This window comes from Cherax quadricarinatus, chromosome 80, assembly GCF_038502225.1.
Source record: "Cherax quadricarinatus isolate ZL_2023a chromosome 80, ASM3850222v1, whole genome shotgun sequence".
Taxonomy (NCBI): domain Eukaryota; kingdom Metazoa; phylum Arthropoda; class Malacostraca; order Decapoda; family Parastacidae; genus Cherax; species Cherax quadricarinatus.
Window position 1 is genome coordinate 3,599,885 of NC_091371.1, and position 25,767 is coordinate 3,625,651.

The 25,767-nt window shown below is 39.3% G+C and overlaps 1 non-coding gene across 1 annotated transcript; it reads left to right on the forward strand.

Annotated features, from left to right (window-relative positions):
- The first annotated feature begins 13,043 nt into the window (after positions 1–13,043).
- LOC138855089 (small nucleolar RNA SNORA72) lies at positions 13,044–13,175 on the forward strand. Its single transcript, XR_011394242.1, has one exon. It is a non-coding gene; the product is annotated as a small nucleolar RNA SNORA72 (small nucleolar RNA).
- The last annotated feature ends 12,592 nt before the right edge of the window (positions 13,176–25,767 follow it).

The following is a 25,767-nucleotide window of genomic DNA, read 5'->3' on the forward strand; positions in this document are numbered from 1 at the left end:
TTAGAACTTTGAGAGATACGTAACTAGGAACCACCTGGAACTTTTTTAAGCAGAGTCTTTTAACATCAGTTAGTTTTTAATTGATGCTGGTTATTTTAACTTTCATAGTAATTGTGTTTTGTGTTTGTTCCATGAGCACTGGGTGACCTACGTCGTCAAAGTGCTCCTAATTTCCTGCCAGTTATATCGTGATTTCTTCCAAATATATATATATATGTCGTGCCGAATAGGTAAAAACTGGTCAATTAGCAAGCAATTATTTCAAAGTCCTTTCTAAAATTTACTCTTATGTTTAAAGATATATTTTTTTCATTTATGTTAAAGTAAAAATTAATAATTTTGTACCAAAGAACCTTAGAAAACTTACCTAACCTTATTATAACAAGCGCAGTTTAATTTAGCCTAACCAATTAAATTTGTTTTAGATAAATTTACAATAATTTAATAAACAAATACACATTTTCTCATTAGGTTTAGAATGGTTTTTGCGAAATTATTGCATACAAAATTTTTCGCTTGCATTATTCGGCAAGAAGAGCGTTGCTATTTAAGCCAAAATTGCAAGTTTTACCTATTCGGTACGACATTGTGTGTGTGTGTGTGTGTGTGTGTGTGTGTGTGTGTGTGTGTGTGTGTTTGTGTGTGTGTGTGTGTGTGTGTGTGTGTGTGTGTTTGTGTGTGTGTGTTTGTGTGTGTGTGTGTGTGTGTGTGTGTGTTTGTGTGTGTGTGTGTGTGTGTGTGTGTGTGTGTGTGTGTGTGTGTGTGCACAGTTTCCTTCGTATATAGCGTTTAGTGCTTGTTCACAAAATGGTGTGTGTACATTATGTCGTATTTGTACACAGTGTAGTATATGTACTGTATTATGTGTACATTTAGTGTATGTACACGTACGGTGTGCGTGATCATTCAGTGCAGTTTCTGAACACAAGATAATGTGTGTACACCCAGTATTCTGCATGTTCACTGAGTGTAGTGTATATACACAAGTAAGCGTGTGCACATAGTGTAAGATGTGCGCACACAGTGCGTTTATAGTGTAGTGTGCACGAAGTGTAGTGTGTGTTTACATGAAACATGATGTGTCTACATATGTGCATACGCATTTTGCATATAGCGTGTGTGCATTCAGCTTGGTGTGCGTATGTAGTGTACATATGTACGTTTTGTGTAGTGTAGTTACACAGTATATAAGCAGTAAATTGTGTGTAAATATAGTGTTTGTGTGCGCAGTGTATAGTGTATATACAGTGTGTGTACATGTAGTGTCTTGTGAATACAGTGTTTATACAGTGTGTGTACACGTAGTGTCTGGTGAATACAGTGTTTATACAGTGTGTGTACATTAGACCGGACCAAAAATAAAAGTTAATTTTAAAACATCAAAGGAAGTGCGCTCCACAATGTAGTTTTTATTCCACCATATGAGCCTGTACTGTGTCAAAATTTGGACCATTCCATGTAAATTTAAAGGTTTCTATCGTAGATGGCATCTTCAGCACCGAGTACTCGAAGTGCGTCCGAATAGTGGTTAGCAGGGTGTCCCCTCGAGTTTTTCTCAGCTCAAGGCTTCGGACGCAAGGTGACATACTTCGCATGTCACAATTCTTTCACCTGAAGCAGAACCTACTCTCACTTTTCGTCGCCTTGATCTACGTCTGGTTTTGGAACGAGGTTCAGCGTGGTGTGCATGCCCCTCGCAATGACTTGGACTTCCTCCAAACTTGAGCTAGAGTTGGTCACGGCCACTCTAGCTGGAGACTCGTCTATAAAAACCTGCATTTGTGGTCACAGTGGTGCCTATGCTAACCTTCCTATGGTGTATAAATATACCTAGTTGGATGAATCTTATTGTGGCTAGCTGGTCCAGTGGCTAACGCGACGGTCTGGGGTTTTGAGACTCTCTGATCGCGGGATCTATCCCCGCCCGTGGTATGGTTTGTTGCAATTGTGTCATTACGATTTCGTGAGTTATGTGGACAAAGAGATCTCAGATGCTGTTGCCATCACCTCTACGCGGCATCTCTGATATCTGGCAGAGCACCTGCTTAGATTGGCTTTCTTCCACGAGAAAGTGGACATTGTGACAAAGAGCAAGATGGTGACCAACCTCGAGCGAGAAAAGAAACCAGGGTGCCCCTGTCGCTTGCAAGGTGTCCCAGAGATCGGAGTCAGACTGGAGGAGTTTGTGACTAAGAGAACGCTTAAGATGTTTAAAGTCATTGCTGAGCAGAGGAAGGGGAAGGAAAAATATGCCTTCTTGAATGAAGACCTTGAAACATGGGAGACGAACACGAAGTTCCTGGAAATGAACAAGTCTGTGGGCTCTTTGAAGGTCGTAAAGGACACAGCAGAATGAGCTGTTTCCCTCGTTCAGACCTTCAACGCGTCGCTGGCCAAGGACGAGTAGAAACAGTATCTTTTTCGCCTCGTGACGGATCATCGTCGTCGCTTCCCTGCTCCGACCAAGGAAAGACTAATGAAGGAGAGTGATTGCTGAATTTTAGAGGGACAGATTGAAGTCCCACCTTATTTTGTCGTTCAAGTAGGCACGAGGAAGCATTATTACTAGCGAGCGAGCGCAGCGACGTCTTAATGGCAGTTGATGTGACAAATGAGCGACCCGACACAACCCGACCCAACAAGACCAGATGCTTTTGAGAGGCTAATAACTTTTTCCCTAATTCCTTTTGAATCTGATAGTCTCATGAAATAAATTATGTTAATCAATTTATTTTTCTGAAATTCCGTGGGAACTCCCCAGAAAACCACAGTGTTTGAGGGGATGCTTGGCCAAAGTTTGATGTTTGTTCAACTTGAGAAGCGAATTGCGTGAGATTATCTGCTGTGACACTGTTTTCTTTACTGAAATAGAAAGAGAAAAGATGGCAGAATATGATTAAGAATTTACATCAACGTTTTTTCAACTTTTAGTGGGAGAAATCAGCTTGGGAAACACCCATTTTCAGTGATATTTCAGCTGAATACCACATAGTCCAGTGGTTGGCGAAGGTCCATCAAAACCGACGATTTCTCATCCAAGAATTCATGACAAACACGTTTCTTTATTTAATTCGAGTGATACATCCTCCTGAGCGCTCGTTTAGCGCCCAACAAAGCGCTAAAAACTGGTTATTGATTCAGTCATTCTGCTTTCAGAGAAAACTGCTATGTGAAAGAGGAACAAAAATTTAAATTTCTTCAGTTTCTCTTCTGCCGGCGAGAGACGCCTTTTTGAGCGATCCCGAAAATTGAACAAAATTTCTTGAAAATTGGTCAGAATGTTCTCTAAGAACAGTGTAACAAAATAAGACTTGTGGAGCGAACAATTTCACATAGTGCAGTATATCTACATAGGCACAGTATAGTGTGTATAGTGTATATAGTGTGGAGTGAGTAAAGTGTACATATCGTGTGGTGTGTACCGTGAATATATTGTGTGAATGTACAGTGTACATAGTGGTGTGTGTACAGTGCATATATGTGGTGTGTACAGTGTACATAGTGTGCTATGTACAGTGTATATAGTGTGTACAGTGTACATATAGTACAGTGTAATGTAGTGCAGTTGGACCAACCAGGGTTGGATAACTGTGGATAATTACAGGTGTGTGGGTAGCCAACACCCGCTCACTTCCTCTAATTGCTTCCCACTCAAACCTTCCCATTTGTTGCTCTCTCCTTCTCACTTTCTATTAGACCAACCGTTTTCTATCCCGCTTCCCACTTTCTCTTATTATTCTCTATTTTTAATGTTTTTTTTTTTTTTGTTCATTTCTCTCTTTCTGGGATCATAGAAGAGAGGCTAAAATAAACTATATATATATATATATATATATATATATATATATATATATATATATATATATATATATATATATATATATATATATATATATATATATATGTCGTGCCGAATAGGCAGAACTTGCGATCTTGGCTTAAATAGCAACGCTCATCTTGCCATATAGGACAAGCGAAAATTTGTGTATGCAATAATTTCGCAAAAATCATTCTGAACCTAATGAAAAAAATATATTTCACTGTGTTTGTTTAGTATTAAATTATTGTAAACAAATCTAAAATATATTTAGTTGGGTTAGGCTAAAATAAATTGCTCTTGTTATAACAAGGTTAGGTAAGTTTTCTAAGATTCTTTTGGAGCAAAATTCAATTTTTTTACATTAACATTAATGAAAAATATATATCTTTATACGTATAAGAGACAATTTTAGAAAGGACTTAATTTTAAATGAGTTCTTGCTAATTGACCAGTTTTACAAATTCGGCACGACATATATATTATTTTGTTTTTTAACACGTCTGCCGTTTCCCACCGAGGCAGGACGACCCAAAAAGAAAGAAAAAAAACTTTTAGCATTCAACACTTTCACCATCACTCATAATCACTGTCTTTGCAGAGATGCTCAGATACGACAGCTTAGACGTCCCTCCAAACTGCCAATATCTCAAACCCCGCCTTTAAAGTGAAGGCATTGTACTTCCCATATCCAGGACTCAAGTCTGACTAACCGGTTTCCCTGAATCCCTTCACTGAATATTACCCTGCTCACACTCCAACAGCTCGTCAGGACACAAAAACCATTCGTCTCCATTCACTCCTATCTAACACGCTTACGCACGCTTGCTGGAAGTCCAAGCCCATCGCCCACAAAACCTCTACCCCCTCCCTCCAACCATTTCGAGGACGACCCCTACCCCGCCTTCCTTCCCCCAATAGATTTATAGGCTCTCGGAGTCATTCTACTTTGATCCATTCTCTCTAAATGACCAAACCACCTCAACAACCCCTCTTCAGCGTTCTTACTAATACTTTAAGTAACTCCACACCTTCAAATTTCCACACTTTGAATTTTCTGCATAATATTTACACCACACATTGCCCTTAGACAGGACATCTCCACTGCCTTCAGCCTCCTCCTCGCTGCAACATTTACAACCCAAGCTTCACACCCATATAAGAGTGTTGCTACCACTATACTATCGTAAATTCCCTTTGCCTCCATGGATAACGTTTTTTTTGTCTCCACAGATACCTCAACGCACCACTCGCCTTTTTCCCTTCATCAGTTAAATGGTTAACCTCATCCTTCATAATGTTATGTGAGTGAGAAATGAAATCTGTTAAATGTTTTATGCTCTAGCAGCATTACTGCACTGGTCATATATTTCTCATAACGTAAGACTTATATCCAATATACACTACACATTCGTGAATATGTATACATGTGTCAGCAAAAGTGATATCTGTAAGTTAGGTTCTGTAAAGCGTACATGCACTACAAGCTGGTGTGTATAACTGTTAGTGATCCTTAGAAAAGAGAATCATTTATTCTTTTTCTGATTTTCCAGACTTTTGCTCAGGAAAATAAGCGTTTGTGATCCAGAGTGGATGGTGATCCAGAGTGGATGGTGATCCAGAGTGGATGGTGATCCAGAGTGGATGGATGGAACGTGGACAGGTGAGCTTTATAAGAGAGTCTTCTGTAAGGTTTAAAACAGGGAAGAAGTTAACTGACAGACATGTAAGACGCCCACACGTAGTGGGTCACCCTTCACTCTGGGTCACCCTTCACTCTGGGTCACCCTTCACTCTGGGTCACCCTTCACTCTGGGTCACCCTTCACTCTGGGTCGCCATGCACTCTGGGTCACCATGCACTCTGGGTCACCATGCACTCTGGGTCCTGCCTCTTGCGTGCATCATTGACATATGTCCCACATCAATAAAATTTAATCATTCGCCTCTGTGCCTTTGTCTTCCATACCAGACCGTAAAGATGAGAGACAGACAGAGAAACAGTGAGAGACAGAGAGACTGAGGAGAGAGAGTCTATAGTCTGGTGTGATCATCCGTCGAAGTTTTAAAAGAGGAAGAACGAAAACTTTCGGGAGAGCCCCGAGGCCATCCTCAGTTATATGAGTTTAATTTACGGGGCGGAGGGAGTGGATGAGACGGGGAGGGGAGGGGGTGAGTAGGTAGGGATGGGTGAGGGGGAGGAAAGGGGAAACGATTAGGAAGGAGTATCAGGGAGAATAGGAGGATGGGTAAACAGGAGAGGGGAATAGATAAGTAAGGAAGAGAAGGAATGGGTGAGAAAGAAGAGAAATTAAATGAGAGGTCGAATAAATGACTCTTGACTTCTCACTGACACTGTCTATCGAAGACTAGCTACTACTGTCTATCGAGGACTAGCTACTACTGTCTTGAGGAGACACTGTCTTTGATCAAATTACTCAAGCAAGGATGGTAAAGTGAAAGGCTCTCTCCCCACTCTTCACACTCCCTTCGACCACTACCGGTCCTGAACATTTCATAGGAAAGTTAGAAGTAGATATAAGGCATGGCTATTGCTGCTACTACTATCAGTGTCATTACTACTATCAGTGTCACTACTATCAGTGTCACTACTACTACTACTATCGCTGTCACTACTACTTTCACTACCACTGTCACTACTACAACTACTACTTGTATTACTACTACTACCACTACTAGTATTACGACTATTACCATTACAGTGGAACCTCAAATATCGAACTTAATCCGTTCCAGGAGTTCTAAATTCGAAAAGTCTGAAAAGCGAAGCAATATTTCCCATATGAAATAATGGAAATAAAATTAATCCGTTGCAGAAATCCAAAAATATTCACAAAAAAATACATTTTATAGAGATTAACTATAGTTTTACATTCACACAACAAATATAATGTTCAGTTATGTATTAATAAATTTAAATAAACATATAAAATAGCATTTTACTTACCTTTATTGAAGATTGGTGATGGCATCTGGAAGACAGGGAGGAGGAGAGAGGGAGTTGGGGTTAGTGTTTGGAAGGAGAATCCCCCTCCATGAAGACTTCAGGTAAAGCCCTCTCTGGGGTTACTTCCCTTCTCTGTCTTTTAATGCCACTAGGACCAGCTTGAGAGTCACTGGACCCCTGTCTCACAAAATAACTGTCTACAGTCCTCTGTTTCTGGTGCCTCTTTAAGATTTCCCTAAAATGGGACATGGTTCTGTCTCTGAACTTGTTGCAAAGATGGCTTGTTTCAGCTTGCTCAGGGTGGTACTTCTGCACAAACATTTGGACATCATTCCACTTGGACATCATTCCACTTCTGTATTATTTCCTTCTTCATATCTATGGCGTTTCTCACTCTCTTTACCACAGGGTTACCACTAGCAAGTTTCATTGCTCCCATTGTAGCTTATTTCACAGTCCCACAAGCACTAAACACAATGAAATAATCATAAAATGAATGAGAGCGCAGGTTAGTGTTCACTCAAGCATCAACAAAAGCAGACTGGCTCACGGCGCCTGCGTGGGGACGCGGACAGAGGGGGCTGCCGGACAGGTCCGGTACCCGGCGGTTCGAAAATAGGGGCGAGTTCGACAATAGGGACAAAGTTGGTTTGAAAAAAGGGTTCCATTTTCGAAGAGTTCGATAAGAGATACGTTCGAAATTTGAGGATCCACTTTACTAGTATTACTATTACTACTAGTAGTAATATTACTAGTATTAGTATTACTAGTATTAGTATTACTAGTAGCAGTAGTATTACTAGTAGCAGTATTACTAGTATTAGTATTACTAGTAGCAGTAGTATTAGCAGTAGTATTACTACTAGTAATACTAGTAGTATTACTAGCAGTAGTATTACCAGTAGTATTGCTAATAGCAGTACTATTACTAGTAGCAGTATTACTAGTAGTATTACTAGTAACAGCATTAACAGTATTACTATTAGTACTAATAGTATTACTAGTAGTGCTACTAGTATTACTAGTAGTGCTACTAGTATTACTAGTAGTGCTACTAGTATTACTAGTAGTAGTGGTACTAGTATTACTAGTAGTAGTGCTACTAGTATTAGTAGTGCTACTAGTATTACTAGTAGTAGTGCTACTAGTATTACTAGTAGTGCTACTAGTATTACTAGTAGTGCTACTAGTATTACTAGTAGTGCTACTAGTATTACTAGTAGTGCTACTAGTATTACTAGTAGTGCTACTAGTATTACTAGTAGTGCTACTAGTATTACTAGTAGTAGTGCTACTAGTAGTATTACTAGTAGTAGTGCTACTAGTAGTGTTACTAGTAGTGCTACTAGTAGTATTACTAGTAGTGCTACTAGTAGTATTACTAGTAGTGCTAGTAGTAGTATTACTAGTAGTGTTACTAGTAGTATTACTAGTAGTGCTACTAGTAGTATTACTAGTAGCACTAGTGCTACTAGTAGTATTACTAGTAGTAGTGCTACTAGTAGTATTACTAGTAGTGCTACTAGTAGTATTACTAGTAGTGCTACTATTAGTATTAGTAGTGCTACTAGTAGTATTACTAGTAGTGCTACTAGTAGTATTACTAGTAGTGCTACTAGAAGTATTACTAGTAGTGCTACTAGTAGTATCACTAGTAGTGCTACTAGTAGTATTACTAGTAGTGCTACTAGTAGTATTACTAGTAGTGCTACTAGTAGTATTACTAGTAGTGCTACTAGTATTACTAGTAGTGCTACTAGTATTACTAGTAGTGCTACTAGTATTACTAGTAGTGCTACTAGTATTACTAGTAGTGCTACTAGTATTACTAGTAGTGCTACTAGTATTACTAGTGCTACTAGTAGTATTACTAGTGCTACTAGTAGTATTACTAGCAGTGCTACTAGTAGTATTACTAGCAGTGCTACTAGTAGTATTACTAGCAGTGCTACTAGTATTACTAGCAGTGCTACTAGTATTACTAGCAGTGCTACTAGTATTACTAGCAGTGCTACTAGTAGTATTACTAGTAGTAGTGCTACTAGTAGTATTACTAGTACAAGTACTACTAGCAGTATTACTAGAACAAGTACTACTACTAGTAGAATTACTAGTACAAGTACTACTAGTAGTATTACTAGTAAAAGGACTACTAGTAGTATTACTAGTAGTAGTGCTACTAGTAGTATTACTAGTAGTAGTGCTACTAGTAGTGCTACTAGTAGTATTACTAGTAGTAGTGCTACTAGTATTACTAGTAGTAGTGCTACTAGTAGTATTACTAGTAGTAGTGCTACTAGTATTACTAGTAGTAGTGCTACTAGTATTACTAGTAGTAGTGCTACTAGTATTACTAGTAGTGCTACTAGTATTACTAGTAGTGCTACTAGTAGTATTACTAGTAGTGCTACTAGTATTACTAGTAGTGCTACTAGTATTACTAGTAGTGCTACTAGTATTACTAGTAGTGCTACTAGTATTACTAGTAGTGCTACTAGTATTACTAGTAGTGCTACTAGTATTACTAGTAGTGCTACTAGTATTACTAGTAGTGCTACTAGTATTACTAGTAGTGCTACTAGTATTACTAGTAGTGCTACTAGTATTACTAGTAGTGCTACTAGTATTACTAGTAGTGCTACTAGTATTACTAGTGCTACTAGTATTACTAGTGCTACTAGTATTACTAGTGCTACTAGTATTACTAGTAGTGCTACTAGTATTACTAGTAGTGCTACTAGTATTACTAGTAGTGCTACTAGTAGTATTACTAGTAGTGCTACTAGTAGTATTAATAGTAGTGCTACTAGTAGTGCTACTAGTAGTATTACTAGTAGTGCTACTAGTAGTGCTACTAGTAGTATTACTAGTAGTGCTACTAGTAGTATTAATAGTGCTACTAGTAGTGCTACTAGTAGTATTACTAATAGTGCTACTAGTAGTATTACTAGTAGTGCTCCTAGTAGTCCTACTAGTAGTATTACTAATAGTGCTAGTAGTAGTATTACTAGTAGTGCTACTAGTATTACTAGTGCTACTAGTAGTATTACTAGTGCTACTAGTAGTATTACTAGTGCTACTAGTATTACTAGTGCTACTAGTATTACTAGTGCTACTAGTAGTATTACTAGTGCTACTAGTATTACTAGTAGTGCTACTAGTATTACTAGTAGTGCTACTAGTATTACTAGTAGTGCTACTAGTATTACTAGTAGTGCTACTAGTATTACTAGTAGTAGTGCTATTAGTATTACTAGTGCTACTAGTATTACTAGTAGTGCTATTAGTATTACTAGTAGTAGTGCTACTAGTATTACTAGTAGTGCTACTAGTATTACTAGTAGTAGTGCTACTAGTATTACTAGTAGTGCTACTAGTATTACTAGTAGTAGTGCTACTAGTATTACTAGTAGTGCTACTAGTAGTATTACTAGTGCTACTAGTAGTATTACTAGTAGTGCTACTAGTAGTATTACTAGTAGTGCTACTAGTAGTGCTACTAGTAGTATTACTAGTAGTAGTGCTACTAGTAGTATTACTAGTAGTAGTGCTACTAGTATTATTACTAGTAGTAGTGCTACTAGTATTATTACTAGTAGTAGTGCTACTAGTATTATTACTAGTAGTAGTGCTAGTAGTAGTATTACTAGTAGTGTTACTAGTAGTATTACTAGTAGTGCTACTAGTAGTATTACTAGTAGCACTAGTGCTACTAGTAGTATTACTAGTAGTGCTACTAGTATTACTAGTAGTGCTACTAGTATTACTAGTAGTGCTACTAGTATTACTAGTAGTGCTACTAGTATTACTAGTAGTGCTACTAGTATTACTAGTAGTGCTACTAGTATTACTAGTGCTACTAGTATTACTAGTAGTGCTACTAGTATTACTAGTAGTGCTACTAGTATTACTAGTAGTGCTACTAGTATTACTAGTAGTGCTACTAGTATTACTAGTAGTGCTACTAGTATTAGTGCTACTAGTATTACTAGTGCTACTAGTATTACTAGTGCTACTAGTATTACTAGTAGTGCTACTAGTAGTGCTACTAGTAGTATTACTAGTAGTGCTACTAGTAGTATTACTAGTAGTGCTACTAGTAGTATTACTAGTAGTGCTACTAGTAGTATTACTAGTAGTGCTACTAGTAGTATTACTAGTAGTGCTACTAGTAGTATTACTAGTAGTGCTACTAGTAGTATTACTAGTAGTGCTACTAGTAGTATTACTAGTAGTGCTACTAGTAGTATTACTAGCAGTGCTACTAGTATTACTAGCAGTGCTACTAGTAGTATTACTAGTAGTAGTGCTACTAGTAGTATTAGTAGTGCTACTAGTAGTATTAGTAGTGCTACTAGTATTACTAGTAGTAGTGCTACTAGTAGTATTACTAGTAGTAGTGCTACTAGTAGTATTACTAGTAGTAGTGCTACTAGTAGTATTAGTAGTAGTGCTACTAGTAGTATTACTAGTAGCAGTGCTACTAGTAGTATTACTAGTAGTGCTACTAGTAGTATTACTAGTAGCAGTGCTACTAGTAGTATTACTAGTAGTGCTACTAGTAGTATTACTAGTAGTGCTACTAGTAGTATTACTAGTAGTGCTACTAGTAGTATTACTAGTGCTACTAGTATTACTAGTAGTGCTACTAGTATTACTAGTAGTGCTACTAGTATTACTAGTGCTACTAGTATTATTACTAGTGCTACTAGTAGTATTACTAGTGCTACTAGTAGTATTACTAGTGCTACTAGTAGTATTACTAGTAGTGCTTGTAGTATTACTAGTAGTGCTTCTAGTATTACTAGTAGTGCTACTAGTATTACTAGTAGTGCTACTAGTAGTATTACTAGTAGTGCTACTAGTAGTATTACTAGTAGTGCTACTAGTATTACTAGTGCTACTAGTATTACTAGTAGTGCTACTAGTATTACTAGTAGTGCTACTAGTATTACTAGTAGTGCTACTAGTATTACTAGTAGTGCTACTAGTATTACTAGTGCTACTAGTAGTATTACTAGTAGTGCTACTAGTATTAGTAGTGCTACTAGTATTAGTGCTACTAGTATTAGTGCTACTAGTATTACTAGTAGTGCTACTAGTATTACAAGTAGTGCTACTAGTATTACTAGTAGTGCAACTAGTAGTATTACTAGTAGTGCAACTAGTATTATTACTAGTAGTATTGCTAGTAGTACTAGTATTACTAGTAGTATTACTAGTAGTACTAGTATTACTAGTACTAGTATTACTAGTAGTACTAGTTGTATTACTAGTAGTACTAGTTGTATTACTAGTAGTACTAGCAGTATTGCTAGTAGTACTAGTACTAGTATTACTAGTAGTACTAGTACTAGTAGTACTAGTAGTACTAGTATTACTAATAGTACTAGTAGTACTAGTACTAGTAGTACTAGTAGTACTAGTATTACTAATAGTACTAGTATTACTAATAGTACTAGTATTACTAGTAGTATTAATAGTACTAGTATTACTAGTAGTATTACTAGTAGTATTACTAGTATTACTAGTAGTATTACTAGTAGTACTAGTATTACTAGTACTAGTATTACTAGTAGTATTACTAGTATTACTAATAGTACTAGTAGTATTACTAGTACTAGTAGTATTACTAGTATTACTAGTAGTATTACTAGTACTAGTAGTATTACTAGTACTAGTAGTATTACTAGTAGTACTAGTAGTATTACTAGTATTATTACTAGTAGTACTAGTAGTAGTACTAGAAGTACTAGTAGTACTAGTAGTATTAGTAGTGCTAGTATTACTAGTGGTACTAGTGGTATTACTAGTATTACTAGTATTACTAGTAGTGCTAGTATTACTAGTAGTATTACTAGTAGCAGTACTACTACTAGTAGCAGTATTACTAGTAGCAGCATTAATAGTATTACTATTAGTTCTAATAGTATTACTAGTAGTGCTACTAGTATTACTAGTAATAGTGCTACTAGTATTACTAGTACTAGTATTACTAGTACTAATAGTATTACTAGTAGTATTACTAGTACTAATAGTATTACTAGTATTAGTATTACTAGTATTAGTATTACTAGTATTACTAGTATTAGTATTACTAGTATTACTAGTATTAGTATTACTAGTATTACTAGTATTAGTATTACTAGTATTACTAGTATTAGTATTACTAGTATTAGTATTACTAGTACTAGTAGCATTACTAGTACTAGTAGTATTACTAGTAGTACTGGTAGTATTACTAGTACTAGTAGTATTACTAGTACTAGTATTACTAGTACTAGTAGTATTACTAGTACTAGTATTACTAGTACTAGTAGTATTACTAGTACTAGTATTACTAGTACTAGTAGTATTACTAGTACTAGTATTACTAGTACTAGTATTACTAGTACTAGTTTTACTAGTACTAGTAGTACTAGTATTACTAGTAGTACTAGAAGTATTACTAGTACTAGCATTACTAGTAGTACTAGTATAACTAGTAGTATTAGTACTAGTATTACTAGTAGTATTACTAGTGGTATTACTAGTACTAGTAGTATTACTAGTACTACTAGTACTATTAGTAGTTACTAGTAGTATTACTACTACTACTATTAATACTTCTACCATATACTGCATTCCAGAGGGACTATGGCTACTTGGACATCCTGTGTAGTTCTGGAACTTTTAACAAGATGGTAAAAGTGGAGTGGACTGTGTCCAACAGAATTCTATATATGTAAATTATTTGTGTAGCTCATTCTCGAAAGTAATGATCTACTGTGGCACTAACAACTTTGTTGTGGCACTAACAACGTTGTTGTGGCACTAACAACGTTGTTGTGGCACTAACAACTTTGTCGTGGCGCTAGCAACGTTGTTGTGGCACTAACAACTTTGTTGTGGCACTAACAACTGTGGGGAGACTGTTTCAGCTCTCCACAACTCTGAAAAAACAATATTTTACTCATTCTTTGTAATTCACTTACCACCGAGCATAATATTATGTTTCTTAGTTTTTCGTTTTCCATTTCAGAAATATTTCGTGGATTTCGTTTAGTATCTTGAAGGTCACCTTTAGATTTTGTTTACTGAGAACAGGTTAACTGACTTCAATCTTTCTTGTGATTACTGAAGACACATCGTAAGCTGTGTTCACCGAGTGAGAACAGGTCGAGTGACTTCTGTCTTTGTTATGATTTGTTTATTAAAGACGATATAAATTTCGTTGCTCTGCTTTATGCCCTTTCAAGTTTACCGATATTATCTACATAATTAAAGAACCAAAAATGGACAGCATATTCGTGGATAATGACAACACTGGATAATGTTAACGTTTCTACTTGTAGTTTCCAGCAAGTCATTGTCTTGTAAATTTTAGATTATTGCTCATGGTTATTCTAAAGTGATTTTTTCTTGAAATGTCTGAGTGTTTCCACATCAGTTACACTTGAGTTTATATTCAAAATGCGTTACCTTCCACTTGTCCAAACTGAATTTTATTCTTTGCTTCTCTGGCCACTTGACGGCGTGTCCAGGTCTTAGTATTTAGAAAATGGGTAAGGGGGTAAAGGGTTAAGGGAGAGACCATTCCAGGATGAGGGACCGATTACCTCAAGCTCCTTTTGAGCTTCACCATTCTCCTTTATACTGGACTGATGAAGCCACTGTGTGGCGAAACGTTTCCTCAGTAAAGATACCCAAGTGTTGCACATGTGTCTAATGTATCAACTTGTCGTTTTTCTGAGTTATTTAATGTTGCATGAAAAAAACGATGTTACTGCATTAATTTTTACGTACCAATGTGTTACATATTTTAGGGTGGAAAATATCGCAAAAAATAGCGACTTTTGTCGCTATTTTTAGTTTTTTTTTTAGTTTTTTTTAGTTTTTTTTTAGTTTTTTTAGTTTTTTTTATTTTTTTTTAGTTTTTTTTTAGTTTTTTTTAGTTTTTTTTAGTTTTTTTTTCAGGTATTTCATATTTACAGACACCTCAAGAATAGAATTTACACATTACGGGTTTCCATCTGCTGCGATTTGTGGGAGCGCTTTATAGCCCTTGTGGCTTAGCGCTTCTTTTTAATTATAATTATGCGATTTGTGGGGCTGAGTTGCTTCTAGACCTGGACCTCAAGTTGCACCTGTTTCAGAATCAGCACCAAAATCAGCAACAGCACCGGCTGGAGGAACACTGTTTCGAATCACTGTCTAATTCACCTGTGGTGCTCTATACCTGTGTTTATTGTTCATCAGCATTACTTTGTATTTGTCTATCTCTCACACCTGTGTAAATTAGTATCGCTGCCTCTCTCTCACCTGTGCCCTCTATTATTCCATCTATTAATTCGTTACGTTCTCAGTCTTATATCTCGTAATTTCTACAGGAAAGAATTTTTTTGGTGATATTTATAAGGTAGTCAGTATTTTCCAGCGTTTTCTCTTGCGGATCCAAAACACGACCCGTCGTTAATATTACTAATCACGGAGAGAGAAGATCTCTGCGCAGGAGGCATGGCGCATTTCATGACGCAGAACGCATTGTATGCCTCTCGTAATTCACTAAACTCAATGTTAATCTTCATTCAGATTTAATAAGGATTAGGTTAAGTTAGGTTAGGTAAGGTAAGTTTACGTTAGGTCAGGTTAGGTTAGGTCAGGTTAGGTTAGGTTTGTCAGGAAACAGGACAAGTGTTTCTTGACGTGGGTTTTAGTCATATGATGACCCACAGCTGGAGCTTTTGGCCATCTGACCGAGGCCTTCTACTGGCTGATTGATTCATAAAAAAATAATTTAATTGACTTATTTAATGCTGATAAAAAGGGAGAAAGGAAGAGAGACTGAAGAGAATCTAAGAGTTGTAGAGTAGTAGGGAGGGGAAGACTGGAGGAAAGGAGAAGAGAAAGAGAGAGAGAGACAGAGGAAAGAGAAAAGAATGAAGTGATCCCGGGTGTGTAAGTGGACCCAGACTTGTAGGTGAACCCGGGTGTGTAAGTGGACCCAGACTTGTAGGTGAACCCGGGTGTGTAAGTGGACCCAGACTTGTAGGTGAACCCGGGTGTGTAAGTGGACCCAGACTTGTAGGTGAACCCGGGTGTGTAAGTGGACCCAGACTTGTAGGTGAACCCGGGTGTGTAAGTGGACCCAGACTTGTAGGTGAACCCGGGTGTGCAAGTGGACCCAGACTTGTAGGTGAACCCGGGTGTGTAAGTGGACCCAGACTTGTAGGTGAACCCGGGTGTGTAAGTGGACCCAGACTTGTAGGTGAACCCGGGTGTGTAAGTGGACCCAGACTTGTAGGTGAACCCGGGTGTGTAAGTGGACCCAGACTTGTAGGTGAACCCGGGTGTGCAAGTGGACCCAGACTTGTAGGTGAACCCGGGTGTGTAAGAGGACCCAGACTTGTAGGTGAACCCGGGTGTGTAAGTGGACCCAGACTTGTAGGTGAACCCGGGTGTGTAAGAGGACCCAGACTTGTAGGTGAACCCGGGTGTGTAAGAGGACCCAGACTTGTAGGTGAACCCGGGTGTGTAAGAGGACCCAGACTTGTAGGTGAACCCGGGTGTGTAAGAGGACCCAGACTTGTAGGTGAACCCGGGTGTGTAAGAGGACCCAGACTTGTAGGTGAACCCGGGTGTGTAAGTGGACCCAGACTTGTAGGTGAACCCGGGTGTGCAAGTGGACCCAGACTTGTAGGTGAACCCGGGTGTGTAAGTGGACCCAGACTTGTAGGTGAACCCGGGTGTGTAAGAGGACCCAGACTTGTAGGTGAACCCGGGTGTGTAAGTGGACCCAGACTTGTAGGTGAACCCGGGTGTGTAAGTGGACCCAGACTTGTAGGTGAACCCGGGTGTGTAAGTGGACCCAGACTTGTAGGTGAACCCGGGTGTGTAAGTGGACCCAGACTTGTAGGTGAACCCGGGTGTGTAAGAGGACCCACGCACGAATGGACTCCGAGAAACGAGTATAAGTGAACCCAAGCTTGTATGTAAGTGGACTCAGGAATGAAAGTGTACCAAGACATGTAAGTCAACCCAAGCATGTAAATGAACCCAAGCATGTAAGTGAACCCAAGCATGTAAGTGGACCCAAGCATGTAAGTGAACCCAAGCATGTAAGTGAACCCAAGCATGTAAGTGGACCCAAGCATGTAAGTGGCCTCAAGCATGTAAGTGGCCTCAAGCATGTAAGTGGCCTCAAGCATGTAAGTGGACCCAAGCACGTAAGTGGACCCAAGCATGTAAGTGGATCCAAGCATGTAAATGGGCCCAAGCATGTAAGTGGATCCAAGCATGTAAGTGGGCCCAAGCATGTAAGTGGACCCAAGCATGTAAGTGGCCTCAAGCATGTAAGTGGCCTCAAGCATGTAAGTGGACCCAATCACGTAAGTGGACCCAAGCACGTAAGTGGACCCAAGCACGTAAGTGGACCCAAGCATGTAAGTGGATCCAAGCATGTAAGTGGGCCCAAGCATGTAAGTGGACCCAAGCATGTAAGTGGACCAGAGCATGTAAGTGGTCCCATGCATGTAAGTGTACCTTAGCATGTAAGTGGACTTAAGCAAGTAAGTGGATTCAAGCATGTAAGTGGACCGAACCATGTAAGTGGACCAAAGCATGTAAGTGAACCCAAGAATGTAAGTGAACCCAAGACTGTAAGTGAACCCAAGACTGTAAGTGAACCCAAGACTGTAAGTGAACCCAAGACTGTAAGTGAACCCAAGAATGTAAGTAAACCCAAGAATGTAAGTAAAGCCGAGCATATAAGTGGACCAAAGCATGTAAGTAGACGCAAGCATGTAAGTGAACTTAAACATGTAGGTGAACCCAGGCTTGTAAGTGGACCCAGGTAACTAATTGGTGATGTACCAGGGGAAAGAAATGAAATTCCTAATTATTCTCAGATCTAATTTCACGACACTTATCAAATACGAAACAACGACCACTTGGATTCGTATTTGCTAACTGCGGGACGTGTATATGTGGAATATTTTGACATAGAAAGACCCTATATACTTTAAATCATAAAAACTATGAATATGTAAGAAATCCACCCAAAATGTTAAGTGAGAGAAAATTAAAATTAATAGAACCGTACCACTGACGGGAATAGAACCCGCGATCAGAGAGTCTCAAAACTCAAGACCGTCGCGTTAGCCACTGTTAACGGCTTTGAGGGGACTTGAGCTAGAGTTCGTCACGACCACGCTAGCTGGAGATTCATCTGTAAAAACTTGTATTTGTGGTCACAGTGGTGCCTGTGCTAACCTTCCTATGGTGTAGAAATATACCTAGTTGGATGAATCTTATTGTGGCTAGCTGGTCCAGTGGCTAACGCGACGGTCTGGAGTTTTGAGACTCTCTGACCGCGGGTTCTATCCCCTCCCGTGGTATGGTTTGTTTGCAATCGTGTCATTACGATTTCGTGAGTCATGTTACTTAATAGAACATATGATTAAATATTGAAATTTGGAAAATGAGACTGAAATTTACATATATACTGAAACCCATTTACATTTTGAAATTTAAGTTATTTTTTTTTAATATAATTGCCTAATCAATAATTACGTTTTCTTTCTATAATTCTTTTGTAATTCTATTTTTAATATGTATATCTGATATATTTGTAATGTTATTAATTAGAAAAAATAGTCATAGATTTCTGTTATTTTTTATATAGTGAGAATGGGGAATGTGAGGAATGTCCTATTTGAGCCTATGTTTGTATGTTTTGGCTTGGTGAGGTCATGAGACGTGAGAAAGAATTGGTGACTCAAGGGTGAGGTCATATGATAAAGGAAAGAGAGAGATACAGATCATTATGTGCCATGGCAGGACAGAGACAGGATTCGATTCGATGTGGTTCTCCGGTATTGTCCCGGCCTGGGTCTTGTCCAATGGTGACCCGCCACCAGAGACAGGTGGTCTTCTGCTTGTGTGGGTCTCCTGGCTGTGTGGGTCTCCTGGCTGTATGGGTCTCCTGGCTGTGTGGGTCTCCTGGCTGTGTGGGTCTCCTGGCTGTGTGGGTCTCCTGGCTGTGTGGGTCTCTTGGCTGTGTGGGTCTCTTGGCTGTGTGGGTCTCTTGGCTGTGTGGGTCTCTTGGCTGTGTGGGTCTCTTGGCTGTGTGGGTCTCTTGGCTGTGTGGGTCTTCTGCTTGTGTGGGTCTTCTGCTTGTGTGGGTCTTCTGCTTGTGTGGGTCTCCTGCTTGTGTGGGTCTCCTGCTTGTGTGGGTCTCCTGCTTGTGTGGGTCTCCTGCTTGTGTGGGTCTCCTGCTTGTGTGGGTCTCCTGCTTGTGTGGGTCTCTCCTGCTTGTGTGGGTCTCCTCCTTGTGTGGGTCTCTCCTGCTTGTGTGGGTCTCCTGCTTGTTGTAGAGGTTTGAGCAGAGCTCAGACCTCTCCAACACAATTGTCCTCAACGATCTGTTATGTTAGACCATGAATTAAGGAAAGGTCGTAGACGTCACCTTCCCAAACAGACACAAATTCCATAGTACTTATGGACAAGGTAGACTAAAGTGGAAAAATGAACATGTTATTAAAAGACGGAGGAACTTACGTGCCTCTTAAATTGCAAGTGTTACTTTTCATCCAGTGATAGATTCCTCACTCCCAAGCATTCATACACATAATTTCCCTGTGACATATTGTCCTCTCTGTGAGTAAATACCAATTATCAACACTCATCCTAGTGTAACCCACTGTGACATATTTCTGATCATAGAGACATTCTCCAGATGCTTCACAGAAACCAAAATGATCAATAAAATTAGCACAGTCAGGGGGGTGGTAAATACATTTCCTCTTTATCTTGTTATTTGTAATTATCCCCTTAGTGTACTGCTAAGTAGTCATTGGTATTTTCTAAATGGAGTGTAATTAGCTCTTCAGGTAGTAATTAGGAAGCTAATTTCTTACCCCTGGTATGACTGATCCTGAGTATAGAAGTGGACTTGGGTGTGCAAGTGAACTCAGCCGTGAATGTGGACCCAGGTGTGTAAGTGAATTCCGGCGTGTAAGTGTACGCGGTGTTGCAGTGAAAGCCTTGCACCTATGTCAAGTCTGAGAGGTTGTGAGTGTATCAGGCTTGAGAAGCTGAGTGCATCGGGTCTCAGAAGTGAATGAATCAAGTCACAGAAGCTATGAGTTTATTAAGGCTGAGAAGCTGCAAGTGTATCAAGTAATAGAAGTTGCAGTTGTATCAAGTAACAGAAGTTGCAGTTGTATCAAGTAACAGAAGTTGCAGTTGTATCAAGTAACAGAAGTTGCAGTTGTATCAAGTAACAGAAGTTGCAGTTGTATCAAGTAACAGAAGTTGCAGTTGTATCAAGTAGCAGAAGTTGCAGTTGTATCAAGTAACAGAAGTTGCAGTTGTATCAAGTAACAGAAGCTGCAGTTGTATCAAGTAACAGAAGTTGTAGTTGTGTCAAGTAACAGAAGTTGCAGTTGTGTCAAGTAACAGAAGCTGCAGTTGTATCAAGTAACAGAAGTTGCAGTTGTGTCAAGTAACAGAAGTTGCAGTTGTGTCAAGTAACAGAAGTTGCAGTTGTATCAAGTAACAGAAGCTGCAGTTGTGTCAAGTAACAGAAGCTGCAAGTGTATCAAGTAACAGAAGTTGCAGTTGTATCAATTAACAGAAGTTGCAGTTGTATCAATTAACAGAAGTTGCAGTTGTGTCAAGTAACAGAAGTTGCAGTTGTGTCAAGTAACAGAAGTTGCAGTTGTGTCAACAGAAGCTGCAGTTGTATCAAGTAACAGAAGCTGCAGTTGTGTCAAGTAACAGAAGCTGCAGTTGTGTCAAGTAACAGAAGTTGCAGTTGTATCAAGTAACAGAAGTTGCAGTTGTATCAAGTCACAGAAGCTCCGAGTGAAGCAGGTCTTGACGCACCAACAAAGACTGGCCATGACCCACCATCCACAGAATCGAGAAAGTGTTCTCAATCTGTCACTCGCAAAAGTTACGACTGCAAATATCAATTCACAGAAGTGGAACAACCTTTTCGATAACCAGACTGATGAAGGGGGACAAACAATTATGTGGCAGCAGGTACTCCGCCAGTCTTCCATTACCCATCCGTTCCAGCAACTTACAGATGGGGGTTGTAAGAACAATGACGCGACAATGGAGCGGGTCACAACCAGGCAGATCCCGGTTTGTGGAATGACAGGACAACAGCTGTCTTGAGGAACAGGACATTGAGCGACCAGATGTAATTAGAGCTGCAAGAAAAAGGCAAAAGGCTGACGAATGAAAGGCTTAAGCGTATGATCCTGCCTGTAGGCCATTGCAGCTTGATAATGCGGATGTAACATCTGCAAGAGAAAAAGAGTGCCTTATAGACTCACTTTCGAAGTTGAAATAAAGCGAGGCTTATTAACAGGTGACAGAATGTCGAAAGTCAGAAGACGATCTAAGAGCTTTTGACTCTGGAGCGAAGTGGCGACCAGTATCTTCAGTCACATCAGTGGCTGGATCCTGACGGTGTTGTCAACCGTTATGAACAAGACTCAGAGTCTTGATAAAGGTTTACATAGAGTGAAAATTTATCAAGTTTCGAAGTGTAGTGGAGGAGGTTGGGTGAGTGTATTTAAGAAAATTGAGAGTGTAAAAAGAAAAGAGCAATAGATTGAAGGGAGTACTGAGGAATAAATTCTCCATCCTCATGCTTTCGTATCAGTTTGGTAAAGCCTGAGGTGTTTTACCAGGTGTTGTATGTGTGTTTCAGTCGTCATCGTTAATTAAAATAACTTTGAGATGGACTAATTATATCGATTCACGGCTGAAGGACTGATTACCTCAAACTACTCCGGTTCTTCACCATTCTCCTTTGTATGGACTAATGAAGCTGTGTGGCGAAACGTTTCCTCATTAAAGATACTCAAGTGTTGCACATAAGTCTAATTTATCAACTGTGAGATGAAAAATAATATAATGGCTTCTTACCAGAATTTTCTTCAACATTTTAACGGGACTTGCTTTCTCGCTTCCAGTAAGATCCAGGAGGAAGGTCGAGTGAAAACTTGCCTACAAGCTACTGCGCCTTCCACACACTGGCAGACCTGTGCGTGGAGTCCGAATCTAGAGTCGTGCAGCGTTGTCTGAGCATGACACAGAGTCCTTATGTTTGCATGTGTCTTCTGTATAACGAAAACTAGGTGTCCCGTAGCTTGGTAGCCCACTACGCTCTCACACACTGAGTGTCCGGTGTTCGATCTCAGGTACGGAAAAGTTAGGCATGTTTCCTTACACCTGCTATCCTTGTTCACCTAGCAGTAAGTAGGTACCCGAGCGTTAGTCGACTATTGTGGGTGGCATCCTGGGGGGTGGTAGTATACCTTAGTGCTGAGCTTGGAAATGACTTGAGGCAGAATAACAGCTCTTGGCCTGCAAAACTAATTTGTGTAAAAAAAAGGATCCAATCCAGAAAGCTCTTCACATTTCTCATGATATTTTTCACTGCCGGAAACCCTCGCCTGGCGTCGTTCCTTCTATCATTGTCTTGACTTTAAAAAGGTCTGTGAATTTGGTGTCCATCCCGCGCTTACGCTGACCTGGAAGCTCCTCCATATTGGCACTTTCACCGACACGCTGATCTAGAGGGAACGATACTCTCTCCAGCCCTGTGTCCAGCCCTGTGTCCAGCCCTGTGTCCAGCCCTGTGTCCAGCCCTGTGTCCAGCCCTGTGTCCAGCCCTGTCTCCAATTCTCGTCATAATGTTTGTAGAATTACTGACGGTACGTTTGGTAACAAGACGCATGAATTCAACACATGTGCAACATCTCGGCGGTTTCGCCACTGGATGGGGAAACATCTGCAATAAGTATACCTAGAGCTTGCACATGTGTCTAATTCCTCATATTGTGGGTACTGTGTACCATACCTGTACAAAAAGACACATGTGCAGCTAATGACACATTTTATGGCTTGACAAAGCTCCTAGAGAGCGAAACGTTGCTTCAGTCTCGTTGCACATGTATCCTTAAACCTAACAAATCTCAACTTTAAGCCACCGATGGGTAAGTCTCATAATCAGATCTGAACATGTCAAAAACACTGGTTGAAACTCCGTGTATCCGACAAATTTGACGTATAGCCATTAATCAATACGACGTTTCGCTCTAAGGTCCTACACAGAGGCTGTCAAATTGTCTTCTTCTTCATCCAGGAGAAGAAATGTGATGTTCGATGGGCAACTCTGTTATTAAACAAATGAGTGAGATTTCTAAACTGAAGCTGAGAGGATCAATAAAGTTGTGACGGGAAAATAATACTTACTAGACAAGGCAAATAATTCCCTGCCAGTCAAAAAACTACAACACGAGGCAAAAAAATTCCCTGCCAACCAAAGAAGCTACATCACAGGTCAAATAAACTCCCTTACATAGCAAATAAATTCCCTGATTTAGCAAATAAATTCCTTGACAGAGCAAATAAACTCCATTACATAGCAAATAAATTCCCTGATTTAGCAAATAAATTCCTTGACAGAGCAAATAAATTCCCTTACATAGCAAATAAATTCGCTGATATAGCAAATAAATTCCTTGACAGAGAAAATAAATTCCCTGACATAGCAAATAAATTCCCTGTCATAGCAAATAAATTCCCTGACAGATCAAATAAACTCCCTGACATTGCATATAAACTTACTAACATGGCAAATAAAATTCCTTGACAAAGCAAATAAACTCCCTGACAAAGCAAATAAACTCCCTGACAAAGCAAATAATCTCCCAAACAGAACAAATAAATTCCCAAACCCAGCAAATGAACCCTAAACAAGACAAATAAATTCCCAAACCCAGCAAATAAACCCTAAACAAGACAAATAAATTCCCAAACCCAGCAAATAATCTCCCAAACAAGACAAATAAACTACCAAACTAACACCCGTAAAAGAAAAGCTTTGCCATGAAATTAATTCACTTACAAAAAAGCCCTCTGTAAAACATGCAGGAAATTCATAAAAAGAGCCGCATGATTTTCGCTAAAAATCGGTCCCCATTCGGCGAAAACTTTCACAGAAATTAAGTGTTAACGTCAATGGAGCATTTAATTGGCGCACCTGTGCTAGGGTGGCCCAGGGGTGATATTGGCCATGCTGGACCTGGCCAGAGTGACATCAACTGGACCACAGGGAGCTCACATATTGACACCTCATTCGATTTGCTACTCAATACTTGTTTATAGTGTCGGGGAATATACATGTATGTATTTTAGCCGCTGTGAATATTGGCGCGCCACCAGCCTGATTGTTTGGAGCTTTCCGTGCGGCTATAAAGTTGATTACATATGCCCAGCAACGGTGCTACAGTGGTGGTTTGTCACTGGTACGGGACAACGGTACACGGGATGCTGCTCTCTGGGGGGATGCTAGTGGTTTGTTGTTTTTCTCTCGTGTACATCATAGAGGGAGGGAGAGAGAGGGAAAGAGAGAGAGAGAGGGAGGAAATTGCTAAACTAGTAAGGGTTTTACAGACGCCCTCTTCCATCGCTCCAAAAAAGGGTAGTTCCATTTCCCTGTACCGAGAATCCTCCTCCAGTTTAAGTAATAACAAACGACTGCAAATAGTAAACAGAAAAATAAACACACAGCAGTTATTAAGCTCTGGACCCGCCACTACCAGGACCACGGTTCGAGTCCCCCGTCTCCACCTTTATTTATTCATAGAAAATGGAGATGAGGTGATATAATTGCAGTAGACCTGGGTAGGTGCACGCCTGTTGCACTAGTAGACTAATTTGTCTATCGAACATTCGCAGTTGTCGGGGTTATTAAGTTAAAAATGTATCGACTACATGAAGGTCATTAAGGCTGCATGTCACCTGTTAATCACCAGGCAAAGATATTTTAATACCGAAAACGAGCCTATGAGAAATACAGTAAACTAACTATATGTATACCAAGATACTCACATCTTCAAGTGTACATACAAATAAAAATATGGTATACTCTTGAGAATAGTTAATTAATGGGGTTTACAGCCTGTCGACTATACGAGGGTCATTAAGCCAGTATGTCACCTCTACTCCACCAGTCAAAAATACTTTATTTCCTGACGTAGAGATTAAAGTAAACTTCGAGATATGTATACCTCACGGTATACATATCTTGGTTGGTTGACTAACGGAGTTTGAAATCTTATCGATTACACGAGGGTCATTAAGGCTGCACTGTAACCTCCTCACTACCAGGAAAGAATACTGTAATACCCAGAAGAGATGAAGGTAAATAGACCCCTCAGGGTGTATATCCTACGATATATCCTACGATATATCCTGTGTGCCTTCTCAGAATTTATATATACAGTATCAGTTCTCTGATAGGATCAATTCAGAGTAAACAGATCAGAGAGGAAATGTATATGTAAAAATATGCCAATTTTTAATTTCACAGGTAAATTTATATAGTAATCTGTTCTTAGACTGCTAAAAATCTGTGTAATATAAAATATCTTAATTTAAAACCCATCTAAGAATGTGCATATATCGTTAACTTCAGCTGACCTCCGATTTTATACTAACCTGCGCTCAAATTGACTGTTCGAAATATTTAACATCTTTTAGATAGGAGATTGTTCACTCCTGTTATGATAGCTTGTGTGCTCTCAGTTCCACTCTTCCATCCATTTTCAAACCAGGAGCTGAGAGATGGTAATATGTAGTAGTAACTCCAGTACTGCTATATTTGTGATATTTACAAAGTTTTTTGACCGTATAGGTCACTCAGAAGTCTTAGCCACAAACATTTATATACAACACGCACACACATAATATAAACTAAGTAAACAGTAAATCTACGTACATGAATATAACGCTTAAACACAAATGAAAAAAAATCTTTGAAACTGCCATAGGTACTGAAAAAAAAAAAAAACATGAATGCTTGGCGATAATTTCATCGCGTTATTGAAGTGTCGCAGCTCTGGCTGACAGATTTCATTACCTGGTGTATGTACATGCATCCTGTGTGATGGAATGTGACAGGGAAACATAGGTGGCTT